Consider the following 25,089-nt stretch of genomic DNA (forward strand, 5'->3'; position numbering starts at 1 on the left):
TGGGGAGGAGATGATGGTGCCTTGGGCTAAGGTGATAGGAAGGAAGCTGGAGGAATCATTTCGTGTGTTTACATGTGACCTCTCCTGCTATATTAAGGGCGTGGTGGCTCACGCCTGTAATCCCAGCACTTTGGGAGGTGGAGGCAGATAGATCACGAGGTCAGGAGATCGAGACCATCCTGGCTAACACGGTGAAACCCCATCTCTACTAAAAATACAAAAAATTAGCCAAGCCTGGTGGCGGGCGCCTGTAGTCTCAGCTACTCAGGAGGCTGAGGCAGGAGAATGGCGTGAACCTGGGAGGCGGAGCTTGCAATGAGCCGAGATTGTGCCCCTGGACTCCAGCCTGGGGGACAGAGCGAGACTCCGTCTCAAAAAAAAAAAAAAAACAAAACAAAAAAAAACAAAAAACAAACCACAGACAGATGACATATCTTAACCTACGAAATATTCAACAGGTAAAAGCACACAGCAGATGTTCCATATATATCTGTTGGCAAAATAATTGAATTTCACTGTACCACTGCTTTATTTAAAAAATTGAGGAATAGAAGACTGATAGTATATGACTGAATTGACCAATTTGCTTTTGTTGTAACTATTTCTTTTCATCTCATGATGGACACCTGCACAATTATTTGTTTGGTTTACCAGGCACGATGTTCAGTCAAGATGAGCCAAACTACTAAACTGAAATTTCCTAACATTTTTCAGTTTTTGGACATGTCCCCAGTGTGTCACAATATTGTAAGGATCTTTAATAAGAAAATCTCAAGGCAATATAAGATAGCTGAACATTTTTTTCTTCCCACAAGTATATTTCTTTTTAGTCCAGTTTGCTTTTGCAAATGTCATGGTAATGTTTCAAATAATTATTTAATCCCCAATGTATAGTTTTGAGTAGGATGTGCCAATGATTAAGACTCTATGTATGGAAATAAGACTGTCGCTTACAAAAGCTGTTAAATCTCAAGACTGTGTTTGGATGTGTAATTCATTTTTCTTTTTATAACTATAACTTGACTGCTTGAGGACTAACTTTTCCCAAGTAACTTTTTGAAATAAATTTAAATGTTCACAAGAGAAAGGCACCATATAAGTGAGTTGACTCAAAGACATGTAATCTGCTCCTATAGGTAAATCATATAATGAATGCAAAGCCTAGGATATCAGGTTTCCAGTGCAGCTCTCTTCTGAAAAATTACCATCAAAGTAGAAAAAATAAATACAAAAGCAGTTTGAAACATTTTAAAAATCATACATTTGGTACTCTTTTTATTTAATAAATCAGAACAGCTTCTTTATGCTTTATTCAGAACAATTGCAAGCCCTTGGATTCTAAAGAAAATGTTTTTTTGGAATGGTTGACTAAAAGCCAGAGTTGACTTCACCAACCTGAAAACCTTCTACTGCCCTGTTTTAATTTGTACAAGAAGCTCTGTGGGAGAAGCCTCCTTCAATATTTACTAATATCATTTGGAAAAATAAATTTCTAATGAAATGGTTCACTGATGAAAATAATGCCAAGTCCTGATATGGCCCATTGGAATCAAATCACAGTTCTATAGAATTTTAGAGGTGGACAGGGCATTAGAAACCATTTAGTTCAATTCATTTGCTTCTCACATGGTAACAAAAAGCAGGCAAATTTTTGTGACAGGGAAGAATGGACAATTGAGAGGGATCCACACACTATATCTTTATAATAATATTTTTAAAAGCATTGTTTATTGACTTACATGGATCGTTTTGTGGCAGGCAGCATTGAGATTTAACCTCTGGTCTCTAAAGCTGAGGCCAATACCCATCACCTACATTCTGCTTGTTTGAATATCTTAATTTTACTGTATTATTGAAGCCATTCCGTTAACTAAATTGTAAACAATAAAAATCTCTCTGCAAATTTTCTCTATTCCAGGAACTGTTCTAAGCGCTTACAACTAGTAAATTGTTTAATTATCACTACATACCATTATCATTTCTGCTTTACAGATTAGAAAACTGAGGCTCAGAGAGTTTGATCATTCATCAAAATCCCAGATATACTGAGTGGCAGAATATGGATATGAATCCACACAATATGAATACTAAATACCTGCCCATTACTTTATTTATGACTGCCCAAAGTACTTCACTTAAAATTATAATAAGATTTAAACAGTCAAATTATGTTCTTAAAAATAAATAGTATATAAAATTCTGATAATGACTGCTTCTAGTTTTAAAACCCTGATAATTTAACTTTCAGCATTAGGATTTCAAATATATCATCAAAGAAAAAATCTGGGAGATACTTTGCTAATTTGGGGAACATACTACCTGATTCAAATATTCATGTGAAAGACTGCATCTGCTTCGATCTTGTCTATATCTCCAGATATCAACACAGCACTTGGAATGTGATAGGAGTTCCACAGCATCTACGAAATGAATGAAGGGATGAATTATTGAATTGCAAATAATTTTTATGTGTAAAAATGCTAAAGAACTTTATTAGGGCAAATCTGGTGACTTGGAATGATTCATGTAGCTTCCCTCAATATTAACAAATTTCTTAAATTACCAAATTACATAATAAGTTTAAGCATTATAGGTATTATTAAATAAGTTTATAAAAAATTTTGTTGTTTTTCTTTAAGTACTATATGAATTGAATTGTGCTTTTAAAATCTGAACACCAGAAAAATGTCAAAATAATGGCAGTTTTTAAAAATCAAAATTTGGACTATCAACATAATTATTTATTCCCCTAACAAATCACTTTCCTTCCCTTATAATCAATCAGGTGTAATGATGAAAGATCAATTTAATCCGCATATTTAGGAATACTTGCCAAGCAAAATATAAACAAGATAATACTTTCTTTTCGGTGTTTGTTGAATCTCACAATGGTTAGCATAGTGGGCAAATAAATATATGCTTAATTCATTTATTGGGATTTGTTTTATATTGGTCTTCCCAGATATTTAAAGTTTCATTACTCAACAGAAATTATCTACTCAGTAACCTTGGTAACATGTATGTTTAAATACTATAGAAAGATAATTGGAAAATAGATGCATTAGAAGTAGAAATTTTATACTACAGGAAGCTCAAAATATAAGACTATTTCAAGTACATTGGTTACCATCTTAATTAGCTATTTAAAAAATAAAATGTCTCAACAGATCTGATATTTTTCTCCAGAATGAATTCTAGTCAAGTCAATGCAATTGTTGGGGAAATTTGATATTCAGCCTCCATATAGCTCAAATATTTGATTTGCCTTTGTATTCTAGGCACTATTTTACAGAGAAGACCTGTGTTATATGGCAGTGCTGGGTGATCTCCCACTAAGTAACAAGGCAGCCTGCTTCTGCTCAGCTTACCCAGCTAGAGAAGAGTAGCCCAGCTCACAGGGGTGAGGTGTGCCCTACAGCTGTGCAACATTAGAGAAGCTACTGGATATTTTGAATAGTTCAAACATATTATTTATTTCTTCAGTAATATTGAGATGCTTTATCTTCAATAAGATGATAATTATTTTAGATTCTCCAGCCATTGTTAAAGCCAAATAAAAATTATTCCCTTCATTGGGTGGGTGGGGAGTAGAGGGCAAGCATTAGATGGATCACCTTTAAAGAGTCCTTTCAATCTGAAAGGACGTGATTTTAGATGTCTATAATCCAGTTGGGGAAATAACCCTGAGGCAAAGCTATCTATGAAGGCTGAATATAATTAATTGCTGAATAAATCGCCTGAAGGAAGAGAAGCAACACGAAGTTTAACAAAACTTGCGTTCAGCAAATTTATTATAATGGGATTTTAAAAAAATCTTATTGGGTGGGAATTGTATTTATAAGTAGAGTTCTCAATGTTTCTGACTGTTTTTATAAACTGGTGTAATAAATTGAATGTAATCTCCTTTTTTTTCTTTTCTTTTTTTTTTTTTTGAGACGGAGTCTCGCTTGGTCGCCCAGGCTAGGGTGCGGGAGCGCAACCTCGGCTCACTGCAAGCTCCGCCTCCCGGGTTCACGCCATTCTCCTGCCTCAGCCTCCCGAGTAGCTGGGACTACAGGTGGCCGCCACCACGCCCAGCTAATTTTTTTGTATTTTTAGTACAGACGAGTTTTCACCGTGTTAGCCAGGATGGTCTCCATCTCCTGACCTCGTGATCTGCCTGCCTCGGCCTCCCAAAGTGTTGGGATTACCGGCATGAGCCACCATGCCTGACCTACTTTTCTTAGTCTATAAGTACTGCTGATCACTAAGTAACCAGTTTGATCCCAGCATAGTTTATTGAGTTACTGAGATTGACTGAACTAAACATTTCTTGTTTTCATTAATATCCTGGGCAATTGGATTAATTACAAGGTTATTAACTTTCAAATAATAGGGTTTTTTAAGATGTCTTTTTAATACTAATTAATCTGTCTCTATGACAGTATCTTGCTTAAGAATTATATTCAGAGAACCAGGTTTTACAAATATTGAAATAGCAATTTTCAGTGTTATTGCTTGCTTCCTTTTATTGGTTATTAGTATTTTCTCCAATAATTTAAAACTGAAAAAAAAAGGGCAGTCTTGTTTTGATATTTTATTTGCCAAGCCTTTAACGCACCTCAAGTTATATTTTGGATAACATTGCCCTACATCAAATAACAGCTCTATAATCCTTACCTTCAGCTGCATTCATCCGCTTTTGCCTTTCTTTCTTCTCTCAGCCCTGCAGATTCTGGTGGTCATGCCAGGGTTAGTTGCTAGAAGTTCTTGGTTACTAAAAAGTCCAGAGAATAATTGTCAATCCACTCTAGAAAACAGCACATGGCAGATTTGGGGAAATAATTCTATTGTAAAACCTAAAGGTTGAATGCTAGTTAAAAACACAATCATGTCTTGATCTAGCTGGCTTGGACATCAAAGATGGTAGCGGGCCAATGGATGAATGTGGTAGGCCATTCTTGATAAAGCCCCTGTTTAAGAGGTCTCCTCCTGCATTGATCTCCTTGGCCTCACATCAGAAGTGTCAGCAATGCCAGCATCCAGCATCTTTCATCTGGGAGAAAAGTACTGGGACCAGAGAGAAAGTTTCATTTGTTATTCAGATCCATTTATCTCCTCTACCTTCCAACACCTTTTTTTTTCTTTATTTGTCTCCTCTGTCTCTGGGATTGATTATTCTCATGAGCTTATTTTTTGCTAGAAAAAATTTCCAGTAAGTGAATACTAGAAAAATGCTTTGAGCTTCTGTGAACAGGAGTTATAAGCATACACAAGTGAACTTTTAAATGAGTTAATCATGACTTCAAGATGTACTCAGATACATTGATGATAAAGTAGGACTTCGGGAGGACTATAATAGCAGCATTTTATGTGTTTTTTTTTGAAATAGATACTTCACCAGGAATTAATTCAGAATTCTTGTAAATGCTCTTGGCTGAAGGTCCTATTAGCCTTCACTTGAACATTTTGGCAGGGTTTCTTCTTCCCATTTTGGAAAATCTTTTTCTGGTATCAAAGAAACATGTGTAGTATGGATTTTATTTTTTTAAAAATTGAAATTTTAAAAAATGTGTTTTCTTGCTTCATGACACAGGAAATGCTTCCCATGTTTTTGGGAAAGACCTGCCAGACAGTGATTGAAAGGTCAACCTAATCTTCCTGGTAACCCTTCCAAGGGGACTTTGGTACTGTTGATAAATACATGCTCCACAGATGGCAGCATTTTATCTTCCAGAAACCTCCTCCTCTGGATAGTAATGAGTTATAGCGCTACATAAATTAAAAAAAAAAAAGTGTGAACATCTTCTCTCTGATCAGCAATAGGTCATTCTGCACAGGATTTCGGAGCTCATGAAAGATGTCCACTGGTCAGTTCATCATAGTGTCTGCGTGTACTCCATTAGCTATGCTGTAAGGAATGCCACTTGCTCTTTGTGTTCTGTGAGGCAGAACAATAGGGCACTCTCCTCTGGAATAGCGGCTGATTCCTTCAAAGTTCAGTCAAAGCCCACATTTTTCCTTTCTGAATAATGTATGAGCTTGGTTCACCCATGTGCTGCTAATCTACTATGGAGGAAGCTTCCAACAGCTTTCAGCCTTTTTGTCTGATGCTACTCAGAAAAACTCACCAGTTCAAACAGGAAGACCTTGTGATCAGACTTTGGTAGAAGGTTTTTGATGAAAAGGTAGGAGTGAGAGAAACCCAGAGGAGTGTGAATTGCACACAGACAGACAGGCATGCTGACCTTTGAGACAGCATCCAATTCAATATTTCTTACCTCATGGGCTCATGTGAGATGGAAAGGTAAACACAACTTCTGATGCACAACAGTGAGCAGGCATTGTGTTGAAGAAATACCTCCTCCATGTCCTCTTGTGAAATGGAGGGCTCAGTCAGTGGCCAGCTCTCAAGCCTTCTTAGTCCATGATGGTCAATGTGCCCCATGAGGGGTCTACTTCTATTTTTCACCTGTGTATTATTCCCAGGACCGCTGTAACAAATTGCCACAAACTGGGTGGTTTAAAATAGCAGAAATGTATTCTCTCATAGTTCTAGAGGCTAGAAGTCCAAAATGAAGATGTTGGCAGAGCCATGCTGTCTCTGAAACTTCAAGGGAAGATCCCTTCTTGCCTCTTCCAACTGCTGGTGGCTCTTGGTGTTCCTTGGCTTGTGGCAACAGAACTCAATCTCTGTCTCTGTCTTTAAGTGACCTTCCTTTCTGTGTGTCTTCATCTGTCTTCCCATAAGGGCACCAGCCATTGGATTTAAGGCCCAACTGAATCCAGTATGATTATATATTAACTAATTACACTTATTTCTAAATAAGCTCACACTCTGAGGTTATGGGATGACATAAGTTTTGTGGGGATATTTTTCAACCTAGTACAACCTGTAAGAATAAAGAACCATAATTTATAGACACCTGTGCTAATCTCTAGAAGTATCTGGGAAGCATGCTTAGTGCCTAACCATTTTTAAAATGTGGATAAAGATGCTTCTAAGGATCATATTCCATTCCTCAACCAGAGGGAGACAGCTTCACGTGTGCAAAACTACCGGCCTCCTAGGACCAAAGGCTTCCCTATACATATGTGACCAAACCCACATTCTTCAAGGGCCTTTTTTCATATGACTTTTCTCTGAAGCTACTTTTTCCAGAGGACGTTATTAGTCTTCTTTTAGTCCCATAAATTTGAGTAGAGATTTATAAATTTAGAACTTCTCAAGGTCCCCAAAATCCATGCTCCCAGGATTTCTAGGTAGGAGGGGCAGGAATAAAGCAGTGAAGAATCATGAAATCACAAACATTTGAAGGAAATTGAGGCACTGGGCAGCCAACCCTTTATGTAAGATAGTACCTTAAATTTTTTTTGTTAGCTCCGTAAGCAGGAATGGCCAAGTATGAAACCAGAATTTTATGTAGTAGATGATTTCTGAAGGATAGAAGAATATATTATGAGGGAGGTAGGAGGGCCTGAAACAAATCTCACCTGTTTTATCAGTTAGCCTCAAGCTATTCCTGAAGCTCACAGTGACCTCTTTCCATCATCTCAATTCTTATGCCCCAAACAATCAACATAGGTGTTGTGTTTAGCCTCTGTGTTGTATTTGGCCAATATCTTCTCACTTGAACTTGTTAAACCTTCCGAGAGTGGAGGAATGTGAGGGAGCAGAGTGTAAGTGAAGACATTTTCTGTTCTCTGGGTCTAAGGAGGACAGGGGGCCTCTCATGCCCAGCACAGTGGCTAGGGAAAAGCAGGAACAGCATTCTCTAGGGCAGGTGACATGGATTTGAACATTAGAGCAAAACTCCTTTAGCTTTACCATCTCCTGCTGGTCCCTCTGTAGACCTTTTTCACCAATATGCGGTCTTTCCTATCAGTTATAATGCTTTAGTTGTGATTAATAAAAGAACCCCCCAAAATGTCCTATAAAACAAGGGGTTTATTACCTCATACAACAAGAATTGTAGAGTCTAGAAGTTTCCAAGATTAGTTAATTTAGCAGCTTAATAATATGAAGGGCCCTGGTGCTTTTGGTCTTCCTTCTCTGACTTTGCTATGTTCTCGTTGTGGTCTTGAGATGGCTGAGGCTGATGCAGACATGAAGACCAGGGCCACAATCAGGGGTGGGCCATCAGTGCTCTCCTATAGGGCCCCAGGTTCAGCAGGTCCTGCTTGGGTGCTAATGCTCTGTGGTCACTGTATTGAAATTCTTAGTAATTCTATTTAGAATTTGTGCTTTGTAAGTGAAGTATGATGGAACAAAGAAGCATGTACCAAGGGTTCAGGGCCCCAACTCATGGGCAGTCCTTCCTGACCTCCTTGCTGAGACAAGTTCTAGGCCACTTGCTCCCAGCCACTGCCCAACAGCTGCTGCCCACCTCTGCCTCCAGCAGAGGTTGGAGTATAGGTGCAGGGGATCGGGGTCAGAGTAATGTGTGCTGTACATGCTGAGTTGCAGGACAAGGCTCTAGGTGTCTGTGAGGGTACCCCAAACCCAAAGCACAAATAAAAACCACTATGACAAGTCAAGAAGGAGAGATCATTGATAAAAGGAAAATGTTTGATTCTGCTTCTTGAATAAGGATCTTCACATTTTAAGTTTTCACTTGGGCCTGCAAATTATATGGCTAACGCTAGTTCAGAAATCCAGCAGAGAAAACAGATTTTACCTTGAAAGGCTTTTCTCTGTCTAGAAAAGTCTTCTTCAGATGCTTCGAGGAGATCCTAGTTCCACATAGCTCAGAGTTAGAGCACACGTCCATGCCTGAGACAATGACTGGCCAGCAATTAAGACTACTCTGATTGATACAGATCAATAGAGGTTCACTTTTGGGTCAAAGATGGTCTCCATCCCTGAACTCATGGTAGCTCCCAGTATTAGAACAAAGTTGGGGTTCAGCAAGTAAGGAAAAATCAGGGTAGAATAGTGGGAGGAGGAGGATTTGGGTAGAAAATTAGCAGTGTCTGTCACACTGTTTTCTCTATAATTTATCTCCCTTTTCATTCCATTATATCAGCTAGAGAAGCTATAAGGATTCTCAGAAATGACCTAACCAATGCTCTTCCAGTTCTTTTGCAGTGGAAACTTTTCTTCAAATGAAATCACACAGAGAACCTCAAAATCAGAAGGCACTAAGAAAACGAAAGGGTAGCTACTTTGGTTGAAACAGATGAGTGTTGCTTGGGTCCTAACAAATTAGGAAACCATTACCCTAAAGTAATAGTCTACCAAACCAATATAATTATGTCAACTTAAATGTTGTTCTTGAAAAATCTTTCCATGCTACTTACATTCTTTTTTAAGACCTCAAAAATGTCCTAAGAATAGATGTTTGTCAGACACATGGGCACTTCAGTTTATTTTCTTACTCAAATGCAACATTTTTTCTTTTTCAGGGCATGTAAGATAAACTAACCCATCAGGAAGAGATACTATAACAATTAATGTTTTTCTAGTTTAATTCTTGTTTTTACCTAGGCCTGAGCATCCCACCAAGCCTTCTGATGTTTGGCCTGTGTACTTAATTTCCAAACCACCAGAATCACATTAAAATCCCTAAGCGTTTGTGATTGGATGACTTGATTGACTAGCAGAATGTAACTGGGCAAGAAACTGAGTTGGAAGTTGATTTTGTTTTCTTTTCACACCAAACTCTCAGCTACTGGGCAGACAGATCATGCATCTTTCTTTACCCATTGTCCCAGAAGTTTTTTATGCCAACCATTCAGTTCCAGTCGCTCCAGTGCACTCCCAGAGGTACAAATGCCACCAGCTGAGAATGTCAGAAGAGGAAATCCAAGCCTGATTGTACTCTTGAGCTTTACAGAAAACATTTAGCAACTTGGAAAGACCTCAAGAAAATGTGTCCTAACCCTTCCACATTCCATCCACTGCTTTACCATGGTACAAATACATACACTGCAAAACCTTGCCCCTGCAAATACACACTGTAATCCACAAAACTGTGCCCTTGTGCACACACAGTCAGAAACACAGAGAATTTCCTCTGCATAGGAATTCTGAAAACGAAGACCAGAGTCTGAGGTTTTCAGCACAAGGACTCCACCAGGATTAGCACAGATGCCTGGGAAAGAAAGGAGCTCAGTCTGGCAAAACACTCCCCACAAACTTAACTGAGCATCACTAATGGAAGGAGAGGAATGCACCCAAGACACACGAATGCCACAATGTCTCACTGGATGTTTTCTAGTTCTAAAGATCAGGCTTTAGTTGAGTGATGCTGGTGCACACAGGCTTGCATTTTTTATGTTACCTGTTAGCGTTTCTTGGCTTTGTTCTAATCTTAGGCCTATGGCACAACTGAGGCCAGTTACCTAGAAAAAGTATCTGAAGAGGACTAGGTAAGAAGTGGGCATAGGTGAGCACTGGAAAAAGAAATTCAAACCCTTAAAATACTCTATTTCTTGAGCAATGTCTTTGTTATAAAGAAGGGCATGGTGGAAAAATGAAAATCACAATTTGTCTTAGTCTGTTTGTGCTGCTATAACAGAATACCACAGAGGAGAATTTCCAAAAAAACAAAAACAAAAACAAAACAAAACAAAAAAAACAGAGATATTTGTCTCATGGTTCTGGAGCCTGGGAAGTCCAAGACTGAAGGGTCACATCTGGTGAGGGTCTTCTTCCTGTGTCATAACATGACAGAACGCATCACACAGCCAACACACGAAACACAGAGGAAATCAAGCCAAGTTCATCCTTTTATCCTGAGCCCACCCCTGTGATAACTAACCCACTCTCATGATAAGGGCGCTAATGCTTTCAGAAAGTTGAAGCTCTCATGACCTAATCACCTCTTAAAGGTTCTGCCTCATAATACCATCACGATGGCAATTACATTTCAACATGAGTTTTGGAGGGGACATTCAAACTACTGCACACTTTGACCTGCTTTTTCTAGACTACTGAAGAATTGCCAAGCTGGTTTCAGCATTTTCAGTGGCATTTACGTATGTTGGAGATATACAACTCATCTAAAAATCATACGATAACATTTAGAAAAGTGCTTTGTAAGCTAGGAGGGTGATTTTCTTGTTATTTGTCTAAACTCCTCATTTCCAGAGTCCAGTTGAAACTGGGAGGTTGAGTGATTTGCCCTGAGTCACATGGTTTTCAGTCTCTTGGCTCTCAGTCCAGTCACCACAAAGCAGACAGCTCTAAAAAAAAGTACCCAGAGCAGATTTTCTTAGGGTAACTAACTTCACCAAATATATTATTATGCATATAATATCAGGAGTTACAATCTTTCTGGAAACCAACATCATTAACTCTAGTAAGTCATGGTTGGGAGTTCTTTGGAATGGTCCTTTTCCTGTGGATTGAATTATTCAGGCGGTTTTGGAACTCATAGAGCTATTAAGTAAATATATATAAAATCTGCCTTTTATGCCTAGTCAGCCTCTGCTTGAGTTTTCTTCTAAGACAAAAGGAACAATAGTAGTCACATGCTGGTGATGAATATACGACCCAGAGCATGAGGAAGCTTGTTAGTGTTTTCCTTTCTAGGACATTTAATTCACTGTGTGTCATTACATCCCCAGGCACTCTTGGCTATGCCAATGTTATGGTCATCTTGGTGCCTGGCTATCAGGTGTGGGGTGACAAGTATGGGGAGCAATGTCAGCTTGAGCAAAGAGGATGAGTCACAGAGAAACTAAAGCCCTGTGCTACTCCATAGTTTGTGTTGAGGAGAGTGATAATAGGGCAGCAGGGTATAATTTCTAATCAATGGCAGGCCTACTTTTTGGAGAAAACTTCTTTGATTTTGTAATATTTGAATAAGAATTAATTGAGGTGGGACATTTGGCCACTAGTTTCACTGCTCCCTGGTATGAACCTAGTATGAATTGAATATGACCATATTTTTGACCTGTTATTTCTTGGTTTAATTCAATCAGTCATTCAGGACATAGGATTCTATTTCCCAGGGACTTGCACATGTTTTTAGTAAAGGGCCACATAAGTAAATATTTTGGGCTTTGTGGGCAAAATGTCCTCTGCTGGCAATACTCAACATTGCCATTGTAGTATGAAAATAGCCATGGACAATTTGTTGGAAAACAAACAAAAAAAAAGGCAGGTGGGCATTGCTTTGTTTCAGTAAAACTTTATTTACAAAAACAGGAAGCTGGTTGGATTTGGTCCATGGGGGCATAGTTTGCTGACCTCTGTTCTCATAGTTCTGAAGTTTCTAAACTCACTCTAGAAAGTGAAGGCAGGTCTTAAGGGGCTCTGGGAAGCTTTCAGCTGGAAGAAAACCATGTCCAGATGGAATAAGAAGGCAGGGTTTCACATGAATTCTAGATGAATTCTAGCCATCTTTAGGAGTCTGGGTGGAAAAGATTTGGGAATTTCGATTAACATTAATTGTCTACTGAGGCTTCCCTAGAAAGATTGAAAATTCTCTGTGTGAGATAATTGGTTGAACTGATCCTCTCATCACATTCTATGCATTCTTTTCACTAAGGAGAGTAGAGATCAGTTGGAGGGAGTTTTCTCTATTACCTCCAACCCACTGCCATCTTGAAAAAACAGAACCTCACTTGTCATGGTTACAGACGCCAAAGAACATGTATTTTGAATTTATACCTCAGTGTGTGATAAATATGATTTTGGTCAGTGCAACGTAACTTGAAGACATAGAGACATATGGTTTGAGCTCGTGCTGTGTGTGTGTGTGTGTGTGTGTGTGTGTGTCTGTGTCTGTGTGTATAACATAAAACAATACCATCTGACTAAACAGTAGGCTTTGCGCCAGATGCCAATCTGACTGAGACAGGCACACAAGCGAACAAAGCTAACCTCAGCCTCCACTTCCTCTTCCCCCAAGAATCTATTAAAAGACTGAAAAGGGCTGTTTAGCATCAGAGAGTGGGACATGATGCTAAAGTGCACATTCTCCAGTGTCAGAAGCAGCAGCAGCTGCAGCCAAGTTTCAATGACAGTCACCCGCTCTGCTATGCCTCAGCACATCCCAGAACCCAGAGGAGGAAACTGTAGCCCTTCCCGGATGTAGGGATTGGAGCAGGAAGGGAAACAACACACATATTATAGAGCCATACAAGACAGCTGCAAGGAGGCGAAAACTGTGCTACTCTGATGGCAGAGGACAACTGCAGTCCATTGGTGGAAAACTTTTCACTTTTTCTCTCAAGTCAAACTTAGGAAAAATAAGTGAGGTGACAGAGAAGCAAGCAGTCTTTGATCCATGTTGTAGGAAAGGCAAAAGGCCCAGGGACTCTGAAGCTTGCTAGTTCTTCCAAATGATTGCCTATAGTGAATTGTTTATCAAGTGAATAGTATTTTTTACATTAAATATAGAATCTTTCAAGCATAGAAGAATTACTAAAATAACAAACACCTGTGTATCCACTGTGCATATTTTTGATACTAAGACATCTGCCATATGTGTGTCATTTTTTAAAGAAAGATTTTTTTTTTTTTTTGATGGAATCTAGTTCTGTCGCCCAGGCTGGAGTGCAGTGGCACGATCTTGGCTGGCTGCAACCTCTGCCTCCTGGGTTCAAACGATTCTCCTGCCTCACCCTCCCAAGTAGCTGGGATTACAGGCATGCACCACCACACCCAGCTAATTTTGTATTTTTAGTAGAGACGAGATTTCTCCATGTTGGTGAGGCTGGTCTCGAACTCCCAACCTCAGGTGATCCACACACCTCGGCCTCCCAAAGTGCTGGGATTACAGGCATAAGCCACTGTGCCCAGCCAAGAAAGAAAATTTTAAAGAAATAAAATGTTACAGATACAGTTGAAGCCCCCTATGTATCACTCTCTTCTCTCATTTCCTTCACTGTGTTTTTGGAGGTAACTCCAGTAATTTCTGAATTTTAATGCATGTTTTTCTTAAGCGTATTTTATGCTGTTTATATATATATTTATATATACATACATATATACACACATCCCACATACGTACATGTTATATACATAATATAAAAAATAATATATAGACTTATTTTGCACATTTCCAATTTTTATAAAAATAGTGTTATGGTAACTTTTGGTACCTTTTGTTCTACAGAAGTTTTAACTTTCATTTAGTGAAATTTGGCCACATTTTCTTTTCATGATTTGTGCATTTTTGTCTTTTTAAAAACTCCTTCCCTATCTGTATTAGGCTGTTTCTGCATTGCTATAAAGCATTATGTAAGCCTGGGTAATTTATAAAGGAGAGGTATAATTGGCTTATGGTTCTGCAGGCTGTACAGGAAGCATGGCACAGCATCTGCTTAGCTTCTGGTGAGGCCTCAGGAAACTTTTATGGCAGAAGGTGAAGCAGGAGCAGGCATGTCACATGGTGAGAGGGAGCGAGAGTGAGGGGAGAGGTGCCACACACTTCAACAACCAGATCTCATGTGAAATTAGAGAGAGAACTCTAATTTGTGTGAAGACAGCACCAACCCCCATTCATGAGGGATCTGCCCCCATGACCAGGCATCTCCCACCAGGCCCCACCTCCAACACTGGGGATTACATTTCACCATGAGACTCAAAAGGAGCAAACGTCTAAATTGTATCACTCTCCTAAAGTCATATCGTATTTTCTTATAAATTTTTTTCTGTTCAAGTCTTCACATCACCTGGCATTGATTTCCTCAGATCCAAATTAGGGAGGCTTATTTTATTTTATAATGTCTATCTGTCCTATGACTGTTTATTAAATTGTCCTTCCTTTCCCCACTGACCTATAAAGCCACCTCCATAAACTTGCAATCCTTCCTTGTGTAGCATGTCCTCCTTTACTTGAGGAGAAGGGTCTGAGAGTATCATCCAGCACCTCACCGTGAGGCTCTCTGGTGGCCTAAGAAGGGGCTCCCATGCCGCCCAAGTCAGCAGCAGAGAGAAACTTGAACACTGGAGGGAATCTCTCCTTGTGCATTTATGACTTGTGATCAAACTCGGGAGAGAACTTTTTGACTCAAGACCTTTTGATAATTATAAGGGAATTAGTCATGCCAGCCTCACACTCTACAGTCATGAGCTCCAGCCTTCAGAAGATCAGAATGAATCACAGCCAAGGTACAGTCCGTGCCCAGCAGTTCTTCACAGACTAGAGCCAAGCATCAAATTTCATATATTCCAGGTTTAAGAAATGTGATTAGTTGACCTACAATAAACACACTTTACCACTTAGGGGTATTTTGCTCTGTTTCCTGTAAACTGTGATACATGTGCATTATAAACCTCATACATTATTAACAGAGTTTGTTTTCTTAAAAAAATATCTTGGCAGAATACTATTGGAATTAAACCAATTCAACTTTCTGGACTTTAAAATGGCACAGATCCAGACTGAGATTCAGAAATAAAAAAACAATAACAATCATCAGCTATTTTAATTAACAACCACCACAACAATAAATCAGTTATTTGAAGAAAATCTTCACAAATAGCCTTATGGTAGAGATTTCTGTTGATGGAAATAGTAAGGAAATGCCAACAAATGAAAGGGGAAAATAATCTGACTTTTACTGAACATTTAGTATGAATAAGTCACCACAGAAAGCCCTTTTACATACGCTGTGCCATTTAAAACTTACACAGCCCTCAAAAACGCTATTAAAATTCCCACTTTAAGGATGAGAAGCTGAAGTTTAAAAAACTTGATAAACTTGTCAAGGGTACAGAACTGGTAAGTGATAGGTCAGGGATTCAAACTCAGATCGAATGGGCCAGTGCTCATCCATTTTTTAACGTGGCTACTGGTTCTAGCACTTGGGTGTGTTGCTGTAAGAATAATCATTCTAAGGGCCACAACAGGGATCAAGGTTAAGCTCAGGACGGGAAGTGTTTGGCATCTCCAAGGCTGTCCCGAGTCTGCTTTGGAGTAGACCCAACCTATGGCTGACCCCAGAACCACTCAGCCTGTGAGAACCAAACAATCTTCACCTAGAACTGCAGCGTCGCATCATCAGATGATCTCGAAGCTGAGTCAATCGGATTCTATGTCACAAGCCTCATGTTACAAGTCTCCAAAATCCCTAAGACAAGATATTTATTGGGATACAGGATGTTTGGTAATCCCAATAAAGATAAAATGTTATGTTAGCAATTATTGCAGAATACCTCCTACAGGTATGAGTCAGCAACTCATGACCTTGCAATTACATTGATATTTCTGCTGTGAAACAAATGAATATTCATACTAAATAAAGAAAAACAAGGTAATACATAGGCCTGTCAGTTCAGAGAAGATTTTGCCTCTAAATGAGTTACAAATACTTTTGGATTTAGATTCTTGGGGGTTTCAGAATTGTATATAAATAATTGTGTATCTGTGTTGTTATAAGTGTATGCTTCTGGGAAACTATAGTTTCTGTTTGGAGAGGAATAAAAGATTAAGGAGACATGAACTCTGAATACTACTTTGCTGTTGATAAAACTATTTTCATATGTTATTTCACCCTTAGAGTAACCATGTGAGAGACTTTTATTCTATGTTATTGAAGAAGCTGGTCAAACTCAGAGCTTGAGAAACTTGCAGAGGGTCAAAAAGCCAGGAAATAATAAGACTGCAAACATTTATATCCTTTGACATCTATAGGGAATCTGATACTAGGTCCTACTTCCAATTGAACCTCTTTCTACTGTAGAAACTTCCAAGCCACTAAACCTCACTAACATTTGGCTTCCTTGTCTATAACCTGGGGATAATTATCTTTTCTGTCTCGTTCAAAAGATTGTAGTGGGAAACAGATTATATTGTACTAGAAAAGATATTATTATTATAATACACCTGCATTTGTTTGGCTTAGAGCCCACATGGGGCTTTGTCAGGACAGAGAGCATTGTCTGTATTTCCTGGTGAGCTTGTCAAAACTCCTCGTAGGATGACCAGAAGGGGACCTGTCCTCTCCTGCTGAGCCTAAGCACACAGCCACAGCTGCAAAGCCCTCATTTTTTAAAAAAAACTTTCAGCTGATCTCTGAGCACATTCCATTCTCATGATGTGCAAATTTTAAAGGACATTTGCCTCCAAGCAAGTTGGAAGAAAAAAAATGGAACATCTTTTTCAGTCTTTGGACCTCAAAATACATAATTCAGGTAATAAAAATATCATATCACATCTTTTATTGTTTATTTCCATATAATACAGAGACGCATATTTGGAAGGAAGTTATCTTCCTTTTCATTGCAGTTTTTTCAGGACCTCACTAAGAAGCAGCAATGCCGAAATCTGCTTTATTGGAAAACTCTTGGAGAATGTGTCTGGAAAAATGTGCTAAAGGGCATTGTTATGCCCGAGATTCAGTTAAAATAAAGGCCAAACCAGTTCCTACTCGTATATCTTGTAGGCCACCACTTATACTATGACATTAAAGGGCAATTTAGGCATAGCTCCATTTTCATAACACCAGCATGATGGAAATATTGTAATATATTTGTTATTTCCTCATTTGTTATTTCCTTTCTTCTAATCTTACACACAAATATACATCAAATTTCATGTAAGTGAATATATATATATAATTTTAAGTGTGGATAAGTGTTTATTGCATATATGTGTATTTGCATGTACATATATTAGTGTACATATTCTCTATAAGTGGTCATTTATTCAGCAAACATATATTAATTACGTCATGTGAATATCTATGAGGCACTGGAGATAACAACAACAAAGCAAGTATAACCTAGTCCCTAATCTCTAGCAGAAGGACATTCATGGAAATGAATAATTTGATTAGTGCAGTATGAGAAAATTATCAGTTTTATTGAGAGTCCAAGGTAATTGTATAGGACAGTGTATATATCTCTTCAATTATATATAAATCTCCTAGAAGCTAGGACTGTAGAGATACTACTTTGCATTTTGCCGACAGATAGAATATTGTTTTGTACATAGTGTATGCTTAGTTCATATTTAATTCATTAATATGGTTTTCTTTCAATAATCTGAAAAGTATTACTCCAGAGTAGTGACCAAACTTTGCATGTGAAGGTCATACTTGCTAGAGTGATTTCTGCATAGGACCCTCACAAATCAATGTTTTTTTTTTGGCCCAGACTTCACTGACACTAAGTTGTCTTTCTTTTCATTTATTTATAAGGTATTAAATTCTAAAAACAACACAAAAGAAAACAAAACAAAAACAGCACTGAATCACACCTACAGGGCTAAACAAATGAAAAAAAATGAGATGAGTTATATACATATATATGGGGTTTCAAAATGATTTGGTCATTTCTTTGCTAGCACTCTCACTTTTCAAGCCAGCCTTTTTGTCTTTAGAGCTGAATATATTAAGTCTTTTCTCTGTGGTTATTGGAGTTTCTGGTAGAAGATAAGACGGGAACAGAGGTTGTAACTCTTTAAACATGTTGATTGGAGATTATCTGTGGATTTTAGTGAACCTTGGGTAACGGATGTTGGCGCTTATGGCTGAGACAAAAGATGCTGGGAATGTTCCCCAGATGGGATAAAAGAGAGAAATTCTTCCCTAAAGTATTAAGTTCATGGCCTAGGCTTCTCTGAGCATTTTTTGTTGGCAAGGTTGTGTTTAAGTACAGAGACAGAGTTGTCACAATTAATTTCTATTTATGAGGCATTCCAAATATATTGTAGTGTAAAAATAATAACCAAAATTGTTATTTTCAGGTATGCGAGCTGTAAAGCTGACACTTCAGCCCTCTGGCTATTTTTCAAGACATTACCTAATACATTACCTCATAATGATGACTAGAGGGAAACATTTTCGAAAGCATAGTCATAAAGTCCTTTGATAAAGCCCACCCTAGGTCTCGTAGCAAAACCTAGACATTAATACCTCCTAATAGGAGTTAGGGGGCACAGCTATCTCTGTTCACTCATAGTAGTATCATTTATGTACATCAAGATTCTCTGTTTCACTTTGGGACAGAAATCCTGGCAGGTAGGCTATGTGACATAAATTGCACCTAATTCTACCCCAGGAAGAAAAGAACTATAAGTACCCTATAAGTAGCTGTAAGAGACAAAACTCTGTCTCCCTATTCATTTTTATGCAGTGGGAAAAATTATCAGCCAATAAAGCCTTACTTTTGCAATTGTGCCTCTCAGAGTCCTGCCCCTTAGGAAGGGGCAGGGTTGGGACATACAGGCACAGAATGGGGACAACGACCTACCAAAGCACCACTGGGAACCTGCAAAAGGCTGCACTGCTGACACTTCTGCCAGAACCAGATATAAAAGACTGAAGAGTGGCTCAGGAACTGTAACTGGCAAGGGCTGGTTGCAGAGCTCATTTTTCATTTGCACTCAGAGAGTAAAAACTCTAGCTTTCTCATCCCCAGGGCATCTGCAAGCAACATCTCAATTACCTCATTTCTCTCCTTTTTATCCTACCTCTCACACCTCTGTCCTTGCCATTTCCTATTCAGAGCTCCTGAAAGATCATCCAAGATGGTGGCTCTTGATTCTGGTTATGCATTAGACTCACTTAGGGAGCTTTGAAAAGAATGCCGACCCCTGGGCCTCACTGGTTATCACTTCTAATTCAGATGACTCGAGCATTGTTGGCATGTTCACAAAACCCACCAGTTAATTGTAACATACACTCACGGTTAACAGCCATTGACTTAAGACGTTAGGGATTTTTTTGGTAGGTAATGAGTAGCTAGTAATGTTTCTGTGACAAAGTAAATCTGGCGACATTTTGGTGGGTATATTGGAACAGGGAGAGACTGCAGGTGGAAACCATGGATCCATCAATTCTATCAACATTCAAAGGGTGATCATTCATGGTGGCTGGAGTGTCATTCTTGGTGAAATGACTCCACTCAAAATCTTTGCTTAAATCAATGTTGTGCTTTGAATAATTGACCGAAGAATTTGGATTCTATTTGGTAAGCAGCAAGCAGCTACTGAATATTTTTTAAGCAAGAATAAATACAGATAATGCAGTATTTTAGGAAGACAAATGTGATGACTGGGTAGGGGATGGAATAAAGGGAGGGAAATTATCCCTTTAAGTAATTCCAGCATTGCAGAGGAGACTGGTCTGTCAATGCATAAATTAGAGAAAAATCTCAAGAGAGACTTCTGAGCTTCCAAAAGATGGAGGTTATAAAAGAAGAGGGTTTAAGGTCTTTAGGTGCCTCAACTACTCCATCTTATTTCTATCCTGATTGCGTCCTCTTAGAGACGCTGTCTAAATAATAAGCCAGTCTTATTGATAAATTGCAGCACCAGCCTTATAGGTAAATTGTAGCTGGAAAGTTAGTAGTCATCCTTCAATGACAGCTCCTCAAGAGAGTTGTAGGTCTCTACTGATGGGGGTCTGCTTGACCTTCAGGCATGTCATACTATTGGTGGCAGTAGTTATTCTTACAGCCAAGTAAGGGATCAAAGCCTTTTTTTCTTTAGCAGAAGCTCACATTCAAATGTGCAAAGAATCCTCTAGAACATGAGGAAAGTAGATTTGCCCCATAACTTACATTATCCTCATTCAACAAAAATTTACCGAGTGCCTACTGTGTGTTTGGCCCTATCTCAGACTCACTCCTAAGGGCTCTCATGGTGTGGAGAGAATACCAGGTCTACTATCACCATTTCCCTAACCCACAGATGACAGGTACCTGGCTTACGTGCCTCTGCTCTCAGATCCCAAGTCCCTGTGGTCATGGCACATCTTCCCACTCGGCCTAGTCATGGCTCACAGTCCTCCCCTGCCCAGAACCACAGGCAATCCCACATACACTGCCTATAGGGAGCCTATGAGCTGTTGCTTCTTGTTGCTTATTTGCATGTCTGCCTTGAAACAAGTTGTCTTCTTCCCAGCATCAGAATGCCAGTTCCAGAGAAATATCATTCATTCAAAATTTACACTGTCATTCAATTTTAAAGTTCTCCCTTGGTTAAGCCTCCTTCAAGCTAGGAAACTTACAGTGCAAAAGAGAGGTGTATTCAATCCTCTCTTCTGATAACCCTACCACATACCCAGAGTTTATCTCATTTGTAATGCATAGGATATGAAAGGGTCTTTTGTGACTGAGAATGCTATAACCTTTCACTGGAGACTTCTGGATGTAATCATATCCAATGATGAATCTCACCTGGGCATTTTTATAACTTTTCCCACCTGCTGAGACCCCTCAAGCTTTGAGCAATCTAGCCTTAGGTCTCCTCACCTCTGCAGAATCCCTCTCAAGGGCACCCCTTTTATGGGCTGGATCTGGACCAAATGAAAATTTTCCCTTTGCCCTTCTAAACTGTGGAAGTGCAGGCTTGTCCCAAATCAGACCTGTCCCTTCTCTCTGCCACCAAGCAACAGAAACTTCATATACAGCCTCATGCATTGACCTTCTTTCAGGGATGAGCCAGATTCCTGTCTTTGCATCTTCTAGGTGTTCATAGGTCCTTCCCTCAGGGTTCTTCCTGGAGCCATCCCTCCTTTGGATTGAGGAGAGGACTCCTTAGATGCTTCACGAGTGGAGAGGGATGGGTGACCAACACAGCAACAACTCTCTGTGTAAAGAAATCTAATCATCAATCTATCCCCGGGATGAGTTCTTGGCCACATCTTCTGTAGTCTGGAGGTGGAGGATGAGCTATCTTTGGCAGAATAGCCAACATAATCTCCAAGTGTGTCCCACTTAGGTGGTAGAGCATCTTCTTTAAGCTGTGGGAGAAACTACTGCAGTTTTTGTTGTTGTTGAAAGTCCAAGGCAACAGGAAAAGTCAAATTTAATGTCCAATTACATCTCTAATTTTTTATGAATTAAAAATCATATGGAATTTGTAAGTTATACATCTGTAGTCCCTCATGTGAAACTTCTTGGGGTAGATAAGTCTCATAACTCACAATTTTTCAGATTTTAGAAAGGAAATATAGTACATCTATCATAGAGTATGCCACGGCCCCCAGTATTTTAGGGTCAGCACCACCTAACAAAATTCAGCAACATATGCACATAGTCACCCAAAGTGGGATCAATAAAGATAAGAAATGGCCTCTTATTAGTTCTGGTCAAGGTCAGCCACCAAATAACTTGTTGCTTGGATGAAATGAGTAGTAGTAGGAGATATACTCTGGTTTCTCTCTTCTTTCTGTTCTCCAGGCTTCTACTGATGGCTCCTACTGGCCACGAACCAGCAGGTGAGAAAGCCTGGGAAATACAGTGTGTGGAATAAGCCTCCAGAGGACACAGAGAGGAGGAGGGAAGGGCTAGAAATGGGTGTGAGACAAGCACGTCTGGGACTGACACACTTACCTTTTTTGCTCAGGCCACTCCTTCAGAGGTCACTGATTTATTACCCCTCCTTCTTCCCTTTATGTCACTGCCATTTCTTCTCAGCTAGCTCTAAATAGAACCAGCATTGAGTTGAAAACCAGACTATCTGGGCTCTGTTTAGAAGTCTCCTATTATCTTTTAATATATATAGAGTTCCCAAAATGTGAGAGAGCTTTTGGGAAGTGCATATAACAATTTTATATCATAAGAAAAGCCAGAGAGTTGAATCTATGTTGTTCAAGTACAGCTGTCTTTCTCAAGGTTTGACCCAAAGATTCAGGGTCAACAAGAACGAAGGATGTGTATTAGGTAATAACTGGTGATTTAAAGATTACAGGAATGAAAGTATTAAGACTTGTATATGATTTGGGTCCTTTTAAGCCTTTTTTAATATGACAAGGACCAACAAAAACACTAAAGAATGCATATCCATACCTCGTCCTTCCAGTGAAGGAAGAGATCATGTTGGTTCTTCAGTGTTTGCTTTTCTAATCTGACATGAAAGACAAATACAGAGCTGACTGGTGAAGGGCTAAGCTAATTTCCATTAAAAGGCACGTATCATTTTGTTATACAGAATAATTGCTGTTCTTGCTCCTGAGTGCAAATGTGTGAGAGAGGATGGGGTAGAAAGGAGAGAGAGGAAAGTCAACATAGGCTCAACTGGGGGAGACCAAGTTTAAATGTGTGTGGAGCCATACTTAGGAGAGTGATTCTGCTATATGAACTCCTGAGAGAGAAAGGGGAAAACAGTTTTTAGGAGGTTTTGCTATGTGTTGTGAATGGCAGACCTCTTTGCTGTCTCTCTATAGACGTCACTATGTTTTAAATTGCTTTTCAATACCTTTTTGGAGGTCAGGTAGGTGTTTCTTTTATGTAGGACTCTTGCTGAGGTAGGTCACAGAGAGGCCCAGTTTTACTAGGGTTATATTTTTATAGCATCTTTTTAAAGTGCTCTTTAGCGCTGCTGTTTAACTTTATTAAATAATTCTTCTTTTGAGTTTTAAATGGTGAGTAAAAAGGCTGTTAATCTTTTTCTCAGTTAACCCAGGCTCTGTTGGAATCCTGGCAATTCCAACTTGTAGACAGAACTAAAGCAAAATACCTCAGAGGAAAAAGGCAGCCTTTGAGCCTTGATCTTGGAAACCTAAATGTTCAAGATTGCAACATGAAGTATCCCAAGAAAATGCATTTTGTTTTCTAGTTTCTGAACTTCCTGTGTTCTTAACTTGGAAACAGACACGCTGAGGTTTTACGGGCCATTCCCAGGGAAGCATTTCAGTAAAACTTCTCCATTGTGTGTGATGAGGTATGTGAACAATTCCAGCATCAACGCCCATTAATGTCCCATGCCCTTCCCTGCAGGGCTGTTAGGTCCCAGCCCCAAGTCCCATCACAGAGAGGGCACTGCACCTGGACCCTCTCTGCAACATTCACCACATTGCATCTTTGACATGTGTGTCTTTGTTCTGTCTGAACGTGTAGCACATCCTCACCTTTTTCGGCAATTTCAAAACCTGGATGTTAGTTTCCCGTTCCTTTTCCAATTCTCTTTGTTTATAGGAAAGCATTTCTGGTTACTTTCTAGACTTTGATTACTGGCTAAAGGATGATCAGTTCTCCTGGCAAATTTGAACAGTTGTCTGTGTTTACATCTGTTCCTTATCAGGAGCACCCTGTACTAGACTGGATGTTGGCATGCTGCAGACTTCCTTCTCTTTGGCCAAGTGCCTATTTTAAAACGGTACAACCTCCAAGATTTTCCTCGAGGTCATTATCAACACCTCCCAACAGCATGAGGGCAGGAGGGTGGGAGAGATTTCTTTCTGCTGGGTTTACTTCCCCAATACATGGGAGGCTTTTTCCCCTTTCTTTGAAAATAGTTTGAAGTATCTGTATCATTGCTTTCATTGTCTTGCACCAATGCTTTGCCTTGGATTGATTTATCAGTCTCTGCCTTGTTTTTTTCATTGTCTATGCATAAGACCCCGGCAGCATAGCTGCCCTAATAATTCTCTTCTTGATATTGCCATGCTTTTCAAACATGTTGTCCCAAATGTGCTCCTAAAGGAAGGTAGACTCAACCTCTGTGTATGTTTGTGTTGATGATTTTTCAGCTGAACAAACAAACATCTGAGGTGCTTGATGAATAGTACCAATTAAAAAGTATCTACCAACAAGGCATATTATTTAAACACAAAATTTTGTGCATGGATGGACTATGCAGAATTTTCGTAATTATTCATTTTCCAGTTATCAGTTATAGAGAACTTGTGCAATTTAGCAAGCCCCCAAGTTTGTCAAGTTTGAACACTTACCTTCAGAAGCAGTAGTGCAGAATAGAAAGTACATGGACTCCAGACCAGACAAACTTGGATCCAAATCCCGGTTCTACCATGTAATAGCTCTCAGGGCCTCATCTCTCCATTTATAAAATAGGAACTATATTTATTATGCAAGATTGCAGTTAAGATACATCCCTATATAAAAAGTGCTTGGAAAATACTAGGTACCCCCCAAATGGTAGCCACTTTAACTTTATTATTGATTTTCCTGAAAATGCCCTTAGTCTGCCTCACTCAGGTGCTCTCACTGGCATGATTAGCTATTATTCTTGTATTTCATAAATCACATTTGGCTTTAATGAAACCATACATATGTCCATCTGGAAAGTAAGTTCAAAAAATAAATATAACTCCACAGAATGATGAAATAGCCCCTTGGGAAGACCAAAACACTCACAGACTGAGGATTTTTAGGTAGGTCAGAGAAATTTTGCCTAGGAGTAAACAATCAATGCCTACTTTTTCATTAAATTCCAGGAAAACTATATCAATATGTCTAGAGTC

The 25,089-nt window shown here is 39.1% G+C and overlaps 1 long non-coding RNA gene across 1 annotated transcript; it reads right to left on the bottom strand.

Annotated features, from left to right (window-relative positions):
• Nucleotides 1-1,698: 1,698 nt before the first annotated feature.
• Nucleotides 1,699-8,159, bottom strand: LOC130541309 (uncharacterized). The gene is made up of 5 exons (XR_008955350.1): nucleotides 7,935-8,159; nucleotides 7,342-7,416; nucleotides 4,660-4,789; nucleotides 2,317-2,420; nucleotides 1,699-1,870 (listed from the first exon to the last, which is right to left on the bottom strand). It is a non-coding gene; the product is annotated as an uncharacterized LOC130541309 (long non-coding RNA).
• Between the last annotated feature and the right edge of the window lie 16,930 nt (nucleotides 8,160-25,089).

Source organism: Pan paniscus, chromosome 13, assembly GCF_029289425.2.
Source record: "Pan paniscus chromosome 13, NHGRI_mPanPan1-v2.0_pri, whole genome shotgun sequence".
In the NCBI taxonomy this organism is placed as follows: Eukaryota; Metazoa; Chordata; class Mammalia; order Primates; family Hominidae; genus Pan; species Pan paniscus.